The following is a 14,793-nucleotide window of genomic DNA, read 5'->3' as shown; positions in this document are numbered from 1 at the left end:
ACTAGCTTCATACACAATGCACCGACACAATTTGGATGAAATGCCCAATTTGTATTATAGACCGACCGGCATAACCAAGAGATCCTCACATTGCAACTGATGTTGTTCCTATCTCTTGATCATCAAACTCTGTTATTGAACATGGATCGAGTGTACATGTACTTGTGTGGAAGTAATAAAACCAAGGAAATGAAACAACAGGAAGCACGCAGTGCCCTGAGTTCTCCGTTTTGATGAAGAAAACCACCAGCCAGAGTTAGAGACATTGTAGTGAGTGGAAAGAGACATGATGTGTGCGAATTGGGCATGGTAGTCTTACACATTGCTACACCGTGCCATAATTATGGCCATGATATTCCTTGACTGGGCATGGGCTATCTGTAATATCAGAACAATTGGATATTTTATCATTGTTAATTAAGATAGATTAAGTATGGTCGAACTAAATTGTTGCATCCATTGCCTTATGTGGCCTTATTCATATGGTTTGAGTTTCTTTACGAAGGATTTTTTTTGTTTCGAACAAGCGAATGAACTGTGAGCTTTACTATCATGCCAACTAATTGTGCTAACTAGGTGCAACAACAATGTATAAAGGTATGCGTTGTAAATCATAGTAATGCGACATGCCCTCTAAGGATGTAAGTCAAGAGGTGATGCGATTGACAGATGCAAATAACTGTGTGTTCTTACATTAGTGCAGAACATGCTTTTATCACCGGTTCGTAAGAGCCTTTAGTGTCGGTTCTGCAACCGGCACTACAGAGTGGAGACTAAAGGCCGCCCCTTTAGTACCGGTTCGGCACGAACCGGCGCTAAAGTGCCACCACGTGGCACGAGCCAGGCCCGGGTGCTAGTAGACCATTAGTACCGGTTGGTAGCACCAACCGGTACTAAATGCTTGGGGGGGGGGGTTTTGGTTTTAATTTTAATTTTTCCATTAATTTTGTGTTTTTCATTTAATTCTTTTTTGTTTGCTAGTATTTTACGATACTACATATTGTACACGTTATGCATATATATAAATAGATTTTCTCGTAGAACTGATCATATATATATATAATCGAATGTCTCACAACCACCATTAATTATTCACACATACACATGTATATATATATACAATTTCTCCTACATGTTGCCTTGGTGCCTTCGAAGCATGATGACAAGTGGTTCATGGGGCGGTAGCGGGTAATAGTATTCTCCTTTGGGATCTATGACCTGGTCGAGCAAAAATCCCGCTATTTCCTCTTGAAGTGCTCGTATGCGCTCCTCTGATAGGAGCTTGTCCCGCACCTTTTTGAACTGTTAAGAAGGAGATCAATATGCATGTGTATTAGTTGTGTGACTAGATATCGACAATCATGTAAGATTTGTGAATAGTGTTCTGGCAAACGTACCCAGTCTTGTCTATCAGATCTGCTCCTTTCGGACGCCATCATGCGAATGTTCTCGCAAACATAGTATGCACACACTTCAGTCCCCGGCGCCTGCTTCAGGGCCTTTACGACAATAGAATTTAATCAGATAATAATTAATCAAGCATGTTAATTAATTAAATGGTATTGAAACAAGAATTAAAGAGATGGTAGCTAGCTAGCTAGTACTACTTAATTACTTACCTTGGGTCGATACCAACATAGCTTTTGTCGCCATTTTCCTGGAGTCACCTTGATGTACTTTGCCCAAGCCCTACCCGCCGACAAAGAAAATTAATAAAGGAATTATTAAAAATAGTTCATATCAGGAAATGATGAACTAAATAGGCCGAGATATAGTTAATAATGATTGAAATAACCTGTCGACTATCCCCTTCACGATGCTGTAGTCACTATTTTTTTTAAGTAGTGAGTCCAATACTTCAACTTTTCCTTCGTCAACTTTAATGTCTAACAAGATCCAGTGTAAGCTGCATGTGCATATGTTTGCATGTATAAATTAAGCGGGCATGTGCATAACACTAATCAACTATAATCCTAAAACCTATGCACTTATTAACATGTAGCTAGTAGGCAAAAACAGAATTTGTAGTACAAGACAGTGTGACTCACTCGAAATTGTAAGGAAGTAGTATATCTTCATTGCTATTGAGGCGCTTCAAGAACTCTACCATGTTTTTCTCTACATCTTGTCTACACCATTCCAATTACCATGTGTATTCATTAACGGTATTTGGGTCAATGAACCCAATGCCATAGCGTCCAGCTTTTTTCATTTCATACATCTTCATCCTGCATAATACCACAGAATAGAATATATAGTGAGGATATATAATTACATGTAATTAATGATCAATCAATGAGCACTAGAGCTAGCTTGAGACTTAAATTACAGAAAAAAATCACTTACATACAATAGCAACTGACGATAGATTTGTCGAGTGCATCTTGATTGAATAACTGAAATAGTTCTGAATACTCAACGGCCAGAGCTTTCTTATGGAAGTAATGATTTTCCTCGACTTGCACCATGAGGGACTCTCGATTGGAAATCTTGGTAATTTTCATGTACCAATCATGCAATTCATACATTCTCGTTGGGAGGTTCTTGACCTCCTCGGGCTCGACCAAAGGTTCGCCGCGGACATATTTCCGTTTTATTCCCTCCTCTCTAAACGGAGGCATGGGCTCGATATCGAGGAGTTGTCCAACAGTGATCTTGAGCATTTCAGCCTGCATTATATGCTCCTCGGTTATTACCACATCGCCCAGCTCGGGAACGTAAACGGTTTGCCCACAATAATATTGGGCGCGCGTACTCTCATGTGTTGTTGGCACAACAAGCGGGGGGGTCGATTCCGCCGCTTGTTCTCCCAGCTGGGGAACGGTTTTCCCGCATTTTTTAACAGCTGCTTGTTGGCTCGAGCTCGAGCTCGCTTCTTTCTGTAGTCGTGCTCGATGTGCCTTCCTGATTTGGCGCTCATAGTCTGAGTCAACAGGCTTGGGAGCTGGTGGTCTAGCCATACGAATGAAGTGGTCAATCTTTTCCTCAGGCACTTTCTCCCTCGGCGGCGTTACCGGTTTCGGTCGAAAATGAGCGTCCACTTCGGCCGGCACTATTGCATCGTTTTGCTCCTCGGTCATGTCGTAAGGCCTCTGAGGAAGAGGAGCGAGGCTGCTTGGACCATATTTATATCGCTTGTCTCCGCCTGTACTTTCTGTACTACCTCGACTCGTACCGCTACGCACCATAGCTGCGGCGTGTCTCTTCTGCGATTGCTTAGGCGGCGGAGACGGCTGATGTGGCTTAGTTGGAGCAGGAGGAGTGGCCTGACGCTGTGCCGGACTTGAAGCAGGAGGTGTGGCCTGACACGGTGTCGGACTTGAAGCAGGAGGTGTGGCGTGACGCTGTGCCGGACTTGAAGCAGGAGGTGTGGCCTGACACGGTGTCAGAGTTGAAACAGGAGGAGTGGCCTGACGTTGTGCCGGACTTGAAGCAGGAGTCTGCTCACGCGTTCGTGGACTTGGAGGAGCGGGAGTCTGCTGACACGGTGGCGGACTTCGAGGAGGAGTCGGCAGACGCGGTGTCGGTGGACTTCGAAAGATGATGATCTCCTTTTTCCATACGATGATACGATGTATGGCCTCTCCCAGTGTTTGCTCGTCGTCACCTCCAGGAATGTCAAGCTCTAGCCCCGAATATGGGCCCACCACCTCATCAACCAAGACACGAGCATAGCCCGCTGGAATCGGGGCGCAATGGAAGGTTGCTTCGAGGGTAATTGTAAAAGCAACGGCGTTCGCCACCTTCATGGATATGTTCTTCATTTTGAAGTGTAGCTCACAGTTAGTGTTCTCTATGATGTCATCCACAGGGTATGTATCCAGCAGTGCGTCGCCCGGGGCGGAACCAACGCTGCTTCTCGGCATGGATGGGACGGTGCAATCCAATGCTGGATGATCATCCGCTTGCTGCTGCCGCTGCTGAGACCCCCTTTCCTGGCTAAGTGAGTCGATCTGCTGCTGCTGCTGCTGAATTTGAGTGCCAAGTCCGCGTGCCTTGCTTCTAGGCCTTGAAGGCGTTCCGCGTCCTGCTTCCTCTGCTCCTCCTCCAGCTTCCTCTTCTTCTCCTCCTCCATCTTCTTTCTTGCACGGGTCCTGTAGTCGTCGTTCCATTCCGAAAAGCCCTCATACCAGGGAATAACGCCCTTGCCTCGTGTTCTTCCCGGGTGTTCAGGATTTCCCAGGGCGCGCGTAAGCTCGTCGTTCTCTCTGTTGGGCGTGAACACCCCCTTTCGAGCATCTTCTATTGCGTCAAGTAACTTTTGTTCTGCTCCTTTTAGACTTGCCTTCTTCGAAACCAGGCCTGTCTTCGGGTCCAACGCCCCCCATGCGCATAGAACCAAGTTCTGCACCTGGGGGGCCAGCTCCTAGTAACCGGAGTGACCCCTGCATCCTCCATCTCTTGCTCAGACTTATCCCACTTAGGCATTGCCACCGCGTAGCCACCTGGACCCAGCCTATGGAACTGCGTCTTTTTTGCGGCATTGGCCTTGTTTTTTCTCGACCGTTCCTTAGATAATTCTGATTCCTTGAATTTCACGAAAGCGGGCCAGTGTTCTCTTTGCTTCTCCAGTGTTCCCTTGAATTCTGGAGTCTTCCTTTCTGCAGCGAGGTAGTTGGCCCATACAGTTTTCTTGTGGGTGTTGAATGCAATTGCCATCTTCTTAAGAGCAGCGTCCTTGACTTTCTGCACATCTGCATCAGTGAAATAATCTGGTAGGGTGAAATGTTCCATCAGAGATTCCCAAAGCTTTTGTTTTGCTCTGTCGTCGACCCAAGTAACATCTGGGCGTTTAGTTTTTGGCTCTTTCCATTCTTGAATGGAGATCGGGAGTTGGTCCTTCACAAGAACTCCGCACTGACGAACAAACTTGCTCGCAATGTTCTTAGGCGTGAGGGGTTCGCCACTAGCTTTGATGGAATCGATGTTGTACTTTACACCCTCCTTCAACTTTTTGCTCGGGCCGCGCTTTGTCCTGCTGTCTGTAGAAGCAGATTTGCTCGATCCGGAGGGCTGAAAGAAGAAAGATCGATTCGTTAATATATCTTCAAATAAAAAAACAAGTGATGATCACTAGATGCCTGCTTATATAAATATACCTCGCCGGTAGTCTTTGTTATTTCAAGATCAACATTGTATTCGTCGTCATAATCATTGTCTGCGTCATCATAATCATAATCATAGTTCATGACTTCATCAGCTCGGTCGTCGAGATCGAATATCTTATCATCACCCTCCCCGGTATTGTTTAGATATTGGGAGCCGTCATTTGCTTCATTCAGATCATCTGGCCTGCTAGGGCTGCGTATGATCTCGAACAGGGCCTCTTCTCCCTCTCTGCCGGTATTGTCCGCCATAGTTTTTATTTAACTAATACAGAAGAAATATAAAACAATTTAGTATTCAAATTACAATGCATGGATGCAATCAATAAGGAAAAACTGAATCGTATAGTACATAATATGCATCGTCTCGAATAATATATAATCTCGAATACATCGTCTCGAATAATATATAATCTCGAATACATCGTCTCAAATAATATATAATCTCGAATACATCACTGGCTAGGTAGCTAATAAAGATCGAATACTATAGAAGAATCTAGGCCACTCGCGGTTCCTGGGGCGCGGGCGGTGGACACCCAAAGACAAGGAACCATCACATGATCATATCTCCGGTCATCTGCCCAAAGAACCTGCCAGGTATTGGAGAACCTGACGTCCATAGCAGCCATGTAGCGATGGACGTGCTCGTCCTCCTCCCTGACACGACGACGCACCACCTCCGGCGGGGCCGGCTCCCTCTGCACCGAATGTGGCCCACGCGAACGCCACCAAAGGAGATCAGGGTCGACGACGGGACCCGAGGCCGGGTTCCTCACCAAGCGTCGCGCCCCTCCAGGTAGCACCTCCCAGTGCCAGCCCGGCGGAGCCCAATCCCGGACATGGGTCCTCTGAAGCAAGACGTCGTCGCGAACGGGTCGACGGCGAGGATGCGGGCCGGGCATCGTCGACAACAAATACTAGAAGCCGCAAAAGTAAAGTAACATTTTTTAAATGATTGGATTGTGATTTCTTATATGCAAATTCTAAATTTTATAACTAAAAATATAATAAACTAAAAAAACATCGACCATATCTACAACTAACATTTCTAACATTTCTATAATTAAAATTGTATAACTAATTTTTCTTTAACATTTCTATATAACAAACATTTCTATAACATTAATACAGAAAAAACTAGCATTTCTATATATAACTAACATTTCTATATAACAAACATTTCTATAACATTAATACAGAAAAAGCTGAAAAAACTAAAAACTAATAACAGAAAAACTAAAAACTAAAAGCAGAAAAACTAAAAACTAAAAACAGAACAAAAATTGTGTGTGTGTATGGTGTGTGTGTGTGTATGTGTGTGTATGTGTTGTGTGTGCAGACGACGGCGACGGCGAGCCAAGGCGACGGCGCCGACGGCGCGCGCGGCGGCTTCGATTGGAGGGAGAGGAGAGGGGGGACAGAGGCTCACAGCGCGGGCGAGGTCGAGGCGACAGCGACGCGACGGCGACGCGGGCCGGTGCGGGGACGGGGACGCGGGCCGGTGTGGGGATGGGGACGGGCCGGCGACGCGGACGGCGCGACGAGGACGGGGGAGGCGCGGAGTCGACGGGGACGGCGCAACGGCGGCGGCGATGGCGCGGGACGGGGAGGCGGCGATGAAGCAGAGAGAAGTGGGAGGAAACTGACGAAATTTTCGTAAGTGTTTCTTATATAGGATGGTCTTTTAGTACCGGTTGGAGCCACCAACCGGTACTAAAGGTCGATTTTGGCCAGGCCAAGCGGCAGGAAGCGCCCACCTTTAGTACCGGGTGGTGGCACCAATCGGTACTAAAGGCTCACCCTTTAGTACCGGTTGGTGCCACCACCCGGTACTAAAGGGTGTGCGCTGCCAGGCGAGGGGCGCAGAAGTTTAGTCCCACCTCGCTAGTTGAGGAGCGCCAGGACCAGTTTATAAGCCCCGACGCGGGCACTGCATTGAGCTCCTCTCAATAGCAGGCCTTCTGGGCCTACCTCTCCTACTCTGCCTATGGCCCTACTGGGCTTGCGGGCCTGCATCCTGGCCTAACTACAGGTTGGGTTTCTAGCCGTATGCAGGCCGCTCTGGCCCAGTAGGTGGGCTTTTTTATTTTCTTATTTTTTTGCTTTATTTATTTTTGGTTTATTTATTTTTGAGTTGTTTTTTGCTGTATTTAGAGTTTCTTTGGGAATATTTTTGCTTTAGGTACAAAAAATTACAAACTTTCTGTTAGTGCCGGTAGTTTACAAATTTGAATAGTTTACATTTTGAATTATTTGAAATTTGTGTGAATCACTAGTTTGTGAATAACTTAACTTTGAAAATAGATTTTCAGTGATTCTTTTTTCTTATGTTTAATATTAGTGTGTTTTATCATTATATTCAATTTGGTAATGCTTAGGTTATTTAAAAAATGAAATCCCTTTGTAACGGATGAGTTTTCGTCCGAAACCCTGATACTTCGAAAGAGATTGTCCATTTTATACACGAAGTGCATCCAGTTTTTGCGGTAACCCTCTCTACTTTTTTGCACATGCTATGTGGGTGAAATTATGATACCATGCCAACTTTCAACCTTTTCTGAGTTCATTTGAAATGCTTTTCAATTTCAGGGTCATTTAGCTGAAAAAATCAGTAAATGCATGAAAGAATTTGTTTGCACATAAAATTTCTTCGCGTTTCAAATGCCAAAACACATAACTACCCTAACTATTACAGAGATTCCCTCCTGGGTGTGAAACACAGAAGAAAGTGATGATAGTGAAGCCGATCACATCCCAGATCTTTGGGTGTGAAACTTTTTCTTCGCGTATGTCCCTTTGCGCCGTAGCCATGGAAAATCTTCATCATTTAACTGGATGCTCGGGTCAATATTCACTGTGAATGGAGCAATTTCATCAAACTTTTCATAATCTTCTGACATGTCTGTCTTGTCATCCACTCCCACGATGTTTCTCTTCCCAGAAAGAACTATGTGGCGCTTTGGCTCATCGTATGATGCATTCGCTTCCTTATCTTTTCTTTTTCTCGGCTTGGTAGACATATCCTTCACATAGAAAACCTGTGCCACATCATTAGCTAGGACGAATGGTTCGTCTGCATACGCAAGATTGTTGAGATCCACTGTTGTCATTCCATACTGCGGGTCTTCCGTTACCCCATATCGTGTCATATTGACCCATTTGCACCGAAACAAAGGGACCTTCAAATCACGTCCATAGTCAAGTTCCCATATCTCCTCTATGTAACCATAATATGTTTCCTTTCCCGTCTTGGTTGTTGCATCAAAGCGGACACCACTGTTTTGGTTGGTGCTCTTCTTATCTTGGGCGATCGTGTAAAATGTATTACCATTTATCTCGTACCCTTTGAAAGTCATTATATTCGAAGATGGTAACTGGGACAGCGAGTACAGGTCATCTTCAATAGAGGCGTCATGCATGGTACGTGTCTGCAACCAGCCGGCGAAACTCCTGGTTTGTTCACGTGTAATCCAGTCATCAGACCGCTCCGGGTGTTTGGAGCGTAGAAAATTCTTGTGTTCGTCCATATACGGAGCCACCAAGGCGGAATTCTGTATAACTGTGTAGTGTGCTTCAGTGAGAGAATGTCCGTCCATACATATTTTTTGATTCCCTCCTAGCGTGCCTTTTCCATCCAGTCTGCCCTTATGCCGCGATTCAGGAACACCAATCGGCTTAAGGTCAGGAATAAAGTCAATACAAAACTCAATGACCTCCTCATTTTCATGGCCCTTGGAGATGCTTCCTTCTGGCCTAGCACGGTTATGAACATATTTCTTTAAGACTCCCATGAACCTCTCAAAGGGGAACATATTGTGTAGAAATACAGGACCCAAAACGCTAATCTCTTCGCATAGGTGAACTAGGACGTGCGTCATGATGTTGAAGAAGGATGGTGGGAACACCAACTCGAAACTGACAAGACATTGCACCAAATCATTCTCTAACCTTGGTATGATTTCTGGATCGATTACCTTCTGAGAGATTGCATTGAGGAATGCACATAGCTTCACAATGGCTAATCGAACGTTATCCGGTAGAAGCCCCCTCAATGCAACCGGAAGCAGTTGCGTCATAATCACGTGGCAGTCATGAGACTTTAGGTTCTGGAACTTTTTCTCTGCCATGTTTATTATTCCCTTTATATTCGACGAGAAGCCAGACGGTACCTTAATACTGAGCAGGCATTCAAAGAAGATTTCCTTCTCTTCTTTGGTAAGAGCGTAGCTGGCATGCCCCTGATGTATGCCGTCTTTTCCATGCATACGTTGCTGGTCCTCCCGTGCCTCAGGTGTATCTTTTGTCTTCCCATACACGCCCAAGAAGCCAAGCAGGGTCACGCAAAGATTCTTCGTCACGTGCATCACGTCGATTGCGGAGCGGACCTCTAGGTCTTTCCAATAGGGCAGGTCCCAGAATATAGATTTCTTCTTCCACATGGGTGCGCGTCCGTCAGCGTCCTTTCGGAACAGGTTGTCCGCCAGGACCCTTTCCAAAGATTACCTTCAAATCCTTGACCATATCATGTACATCAGCACCAGTACGGTGCCGAGGCTTCGTCCGGTGATCCGCCTCACCTTTGAAATGCTTGCCTTTCTTTCTTACGGGATGCCTGCTCGGAAGAAATCGACGATGTCCCAGGTACACATTCTTCCTACAATTCTCCAAATATATACTGTCGGTATCATCCAAACAGTGCGTGCATCCGCGGTATCCCTTGTTTGTCTGTCCTGAAAGGTTACTGAGAGCAGGCCAATCATTGATGGTCACGAACAGCAACGCCTTTAGGTCAAATTCTTCCCCCATGTGCTCATCCCACGCACGTACACCTGTTCCATTCCACAGCTGTAAGAGTTCTTCAACTAATGGCCTTAGGTACACATCAATGTCGTTGCCGGGTTGCTTAGGGCCTTGGATGAGCACTGGCATCATAATGAACTTCCGCTTCATGCACAACCAAGGAGGAAGGTTATACAAACATAGAGTCACAGGCCAGGTGCTATGGTTGCTGCTCTGCTCCCCAAAAGGATTAATGCCATCTGCGCTTAGACCAAACCATACGTTCCTTGCGTCATCTGCAAACTCCTTCCCGTACTTTCTCTCAATTTTTCTCCACTGCGACCCGTCAGCGGGTACTCTCAACTTTCCGTCTTTCTTACGGTCTTCTCTGTGCCATCGCATCGCCTTGGCATGCTCTTTGTTTTGGAACAAACGTTTCAACCGTGGTATTATAGGAGCATACCACATCACCTTGGCAGGAATCTTCTTCCTGGGGCGCTCGCCCTCGACATCACCAGGGTCATCGCGCCTGATCTTATAGCGCAATGCACCGCATACCGGGCAAGCGTTCAAATCCTCGTACTCACCGCGGTAGAGGATGCAGTCATTAGGGCATGCATGTATCTTCTGCACCTCTAACCCTAGAGGGCAGACAACCTTCTTTGCTTCGTACGTACTCTCGGGCAATTCGTTGTCCTTTGGAAGCATATTCTTTATCATTACCAGCAACTTTCCAAATCCCTTGTCAGATACACCATTCTCTGCCTTCCATTGCAGCAATTCCAGTGTGGTGCCCAACTTTTTCTTGTCAGCTTCGCAATTCGGGTACAAAAATTTCTTGTGATCCTCTAACATGCGCTGCAACTTCTTCTTCTCCAAATCACTTGCGCAGTTTCTCTTTGCATCGGCAATGGCCCGACCTAGATCATCAGCGGGCTCATCTGATGCCTCTTCTTCAGCTTCTTCCCGCATTGCCAGCTCAGCTTCTTCCCCCATTGTTGTATCATCGTATTCAGGGAACCCATGGCCAGGATAGCTGTCGTCGTCCTCTTCTTCTTCATTGTCTTCCATCATAACCCCTCTTTCTCCGTGCTTGGTCCAAACATTATAGTGGGGCATGAAACCGGACTTAAACAGGTGGACGTGAATGGTTCTTGACGTAGAGTAATTGTGATCATTCTTACAGACTAAACATGGACAAGGCATAAAACCATCCGCCCGCTTGTTTGCCTCAGCCGCAAGCAGAAAAGTTTGCACGCCATTAATGAACTCGGGAGAGCATCGGTCATCGTACATCCATTGTCGGCTCATCTTCATTACACAACACCGAATAGACCAAATTAATACAAGTTCATACATAAAGTTCATACATAAAGTTCATACAAGACTTAAATGCAACAAACAAATAACTCTCTAACTAAAGAATTTAAATGCAACAACAAATGCGATCAAGATCGCAACTAAGGTAACAATTGATCCAACAGCATAATGATACCAAGCCTCACTATCAATGGCATATTTTCTAATCTTTCTAATCTTCAAGCGCATTTTCTCCATCTTGATCTTGTGATCATCGACGACATCGGCAACATGCAACTCCAATTCCATCTTCTCCCCCTCAATTCTTTTCAATTTTTCTTTCAAATACTCGTTTTCTCTTTCAACTAAATTTAACCTCTCGACAATAGGGTCGGTTGGAATTTCCGGTTCACAAACCTCCTAGACAAAAATATCTATGTCAACTTGATGGGCATAATTTGTCATAAACACGAAATGCAACAACTAGTTTTAAAAGAGAATATACCACATCCGAATCATAACAAGGACGAGGGCCGACGGGGACGGATATCAAAACCATGGCACTATGTATAACAAACAACGTACGGGTAAGATAATTATACGAGTAACTATATATCCAAATCACACAAACATCAATTTGGTAATGTAAAACATTCATGAACAAGAGGCTCACCACAAGGTGGTGCCGGCGACGGAACGGTGCGGGCGATCGACTGTGGTTACGACGGAGATTTAGAAGGCACTAAGTAAACCACACCTACATATGCAAACTAAGTGTTAGTTTTGACCACAAATTGCATATAAATCAAATACTAGCACATATATTTTCTACCAAATTACTAAACTCATAAATTAATCACTATACAAAGCATTGCAAGAGCTAATCTAGCAATCAGAGATGAAAGGACAAAGTTGCTAACCTTTGTGATCATTTGAATGGATGGGGGCCTTCAAATCTTGACAAATTTTGGGCAAAATGTGTGATGAGCTCGAGAGGAAGAGGGGAAGAACAGAGAGGAGAGGGGAAAGGGGAAGAACAGAGCGAGCTCGGGTGGACGAAGGGCTTATGTAGGACGACCTTTAGCACCGGTTCGTGCCATGAACCGGTACTAAAGGTGCTGGAGGGGCCCCGGACTGATAACATCCTGCCACCACTCACTTTAGTATCGGTCCGTGGCACGAACCGGTGCTAAAGGTCGGCCACGAACCGGTACTAATGAAAGCGGCTGGCTAGCCGTTGGAACCGACACTAATGCACACATTAGTGCCGGCTCAAAAGCAAACCGGCACTAATGTGCTTGACATTTGACCATTTTTCTACTAGTGTTAGGACTAAGACTAGAATTCCACTTATGAAAACATGGATAAAATGCATACATATTCTCTTCCATTTTCAAGTGTTAGAGATCGGTGAAGTCTTAGATCGTGCAACCAGTATACCCGTCTGATGAAATCTACAGACTCAATACTCCAGGATGAATTCCACTGAATTGACAACATAGAGCCACCATATGATGGGTGTTTGCTAGTTCAACCACTCTTCCATGGATTTTTTCTTTTTTACTTGGCTCCAACTCAAAGTTTTGATACATCACATTTCCCTGCTAGGTCACGATATGTGACTGTCGGTGCATTCACCGTGCTCATCAGTGTTGCTCTCCTACGCTTTGGCATTATCTCCTAGCAACTAAACATGATGCCGCCACATGGGGAAGATAGATATGCATATAAAATCTAGGAGTTAAACATTTGTGTGGCCAATACATCATTTCTCCACCAAACATCACATGCCAATGGTTTAGCCATTTAAGTCTACGACAAGTGGTGCAATTACCAATGTTTCTCTACATATGGGCAACCCTAAAGCGAGTGCCACTAGAAAACCATGACAAAGCTATCACGAACTCAACCAAAACTGAAAAACTTCTTAGTGTTGATTGATTCCAACTCGGTATAGCAAACAGAAGATATGCCATGACACCAAATCCTCTGTGTAACTCAATAGAAACATGAATACAAAATATTATTAAATTGTTAATTGATTACTAGTACTGAAGTAGTGAGCATCATAAGAACAAAGGCAATTTGATTCTAGTCCACATGATTTGCTAATTTCAATCTTCATGGCTTCGCTCTACAATGAACATGTAATGAGTAGATCTATAGGGCTCACGAGACAAGTTGCTAAGATGATCAGGCGAGAACCAAAATGATGCACTTGCTTTGTTGCTAGGCACTCATGTTAACATTCCCTCTATTAACTTTTACAAGGTGTTTTAGGTGTATGCATAATAATTAAGGTTTAACATGAAATGACCATCCTACCCTTTTGACTCCCCGAGATGTCCATATTTAAATGCAAACTTAGAATGCCATATTACACACATGCCCGTGGACAACAAAAGCAACCGAAATATGGTTGTTGGTTTGCATTAGGAATTACTGACTTGAGCATAAAAGTTCTATTTTCTTTACCAAAACGTAGGTTATGTGATCCAAATATTATGCCACTGAATTCATATTCGATAGTTCCTATGGTATATTTTTATGGTAATAATTTATAAATTATTGGCTTGAATGATAGTCTAAGTTGAATCTTAAAATGTGTGATCGGTTTATAAACTAGGAAAATGGGACCAGTAAGGAAATCAATCAAGGATGGCAACAGCATGTCAGGATATGATGTGATTATTTTCTCTAAAGAGGGTAGGCATCTCTTATTACTGAAAGTAAGCAGATGCCTAAATTTTAATTTACTTTGCAATGGGAGAGGTTGTGAAGTCAAACATGTTTATTCTTACTTATCTTAATATAAATTTGGTGCTTTTTCTTGATATGGCCGGAGGACAATGATATCAAGATGGAGCATGACATTTACGAGTAATTTTTCACGTGTTTTGCAAGTACATGTAGCTATGTGTGAATTGGTGAGATATGGTTGTTATATAATCAATTTTTTAAGTAACACAATACAAACATAGACTCTCATAAACATGCGCACACACTCACCCTACCCGTACGAGCACCTCTGAGAGAGTCGTAGTTGACGAGCATGCCATACTGGTCAAAGAATAGCGTCAGAAAGCCCAGAATAAATCCGGAAAATCATGACCATCCGTGTCAAGTCTATGACTTAGAATCATGGTGAGCTGGTTCCACCACAAGAAACCTAATCATCCGAGCTATGCTCAGTTCACTTGTTATATACTCAATTCAAGATCTAACAATTTAACCAATTAGTCCATAGCATCTTGCTAACCATCTGGTGTGGCATGGTACATTCTGTAGGGGCATACTGCCTCATGCCACGAAGCACATAGCCACGACATGTATCCGAGAGAAGCAAGAAGCAGATCATGTGCTTAGTGTTGGTCTTCAACTGCAATTCTCCGTGCATCCTATTCCAGATGAATCACCTTATGTCTGCTGCCAGTTGATGTATCACTACGACTCTTCAACCAATCATCTAGTTTCCATACATATCCTAAGATTAACATTCTATGATTGCACATTGTGTGTGTTTAAATGGAGTAACACTAGTAATTTGTAGACGAACCATCGGTCCATGACCACATGCATATATGGAGATATGCGGCTCAACCACTCT

General features: G+C 44.3%; 1 pseudogene; it reads right to left on the bottom strand.

Moving 5' to 3' along the window:
• Positions 1-1,879: 1,879 nt before the first annotated feature.
• On the bottom strand, positions 1,880-11,183 carry LOC123159925 (uncharacterized; annotated as a pseudogene).
• Between the last annotated feature and the right edge of the window lie 3,610 nt (positions 11,184-14,793).

The sequence above is a fragment of the Triticum aestivum genome, chromosome 1D (genome assembly GCF_018294505.1).
Source record: "Triticum aestivum cultivar Chinese Spring chromosome 1D, IWGSC CS RefSeq v2.1, whole genome shotgun sequence".
NCBI lineage: Eukaryota > Viridiplantae > Streptophyta > Magnoliopsida > Poales > Poaceae > Triticum > Triticum aestivum.
This window is presented reverse-complemented; position numbering and strand designations above follow the sequence as displayed.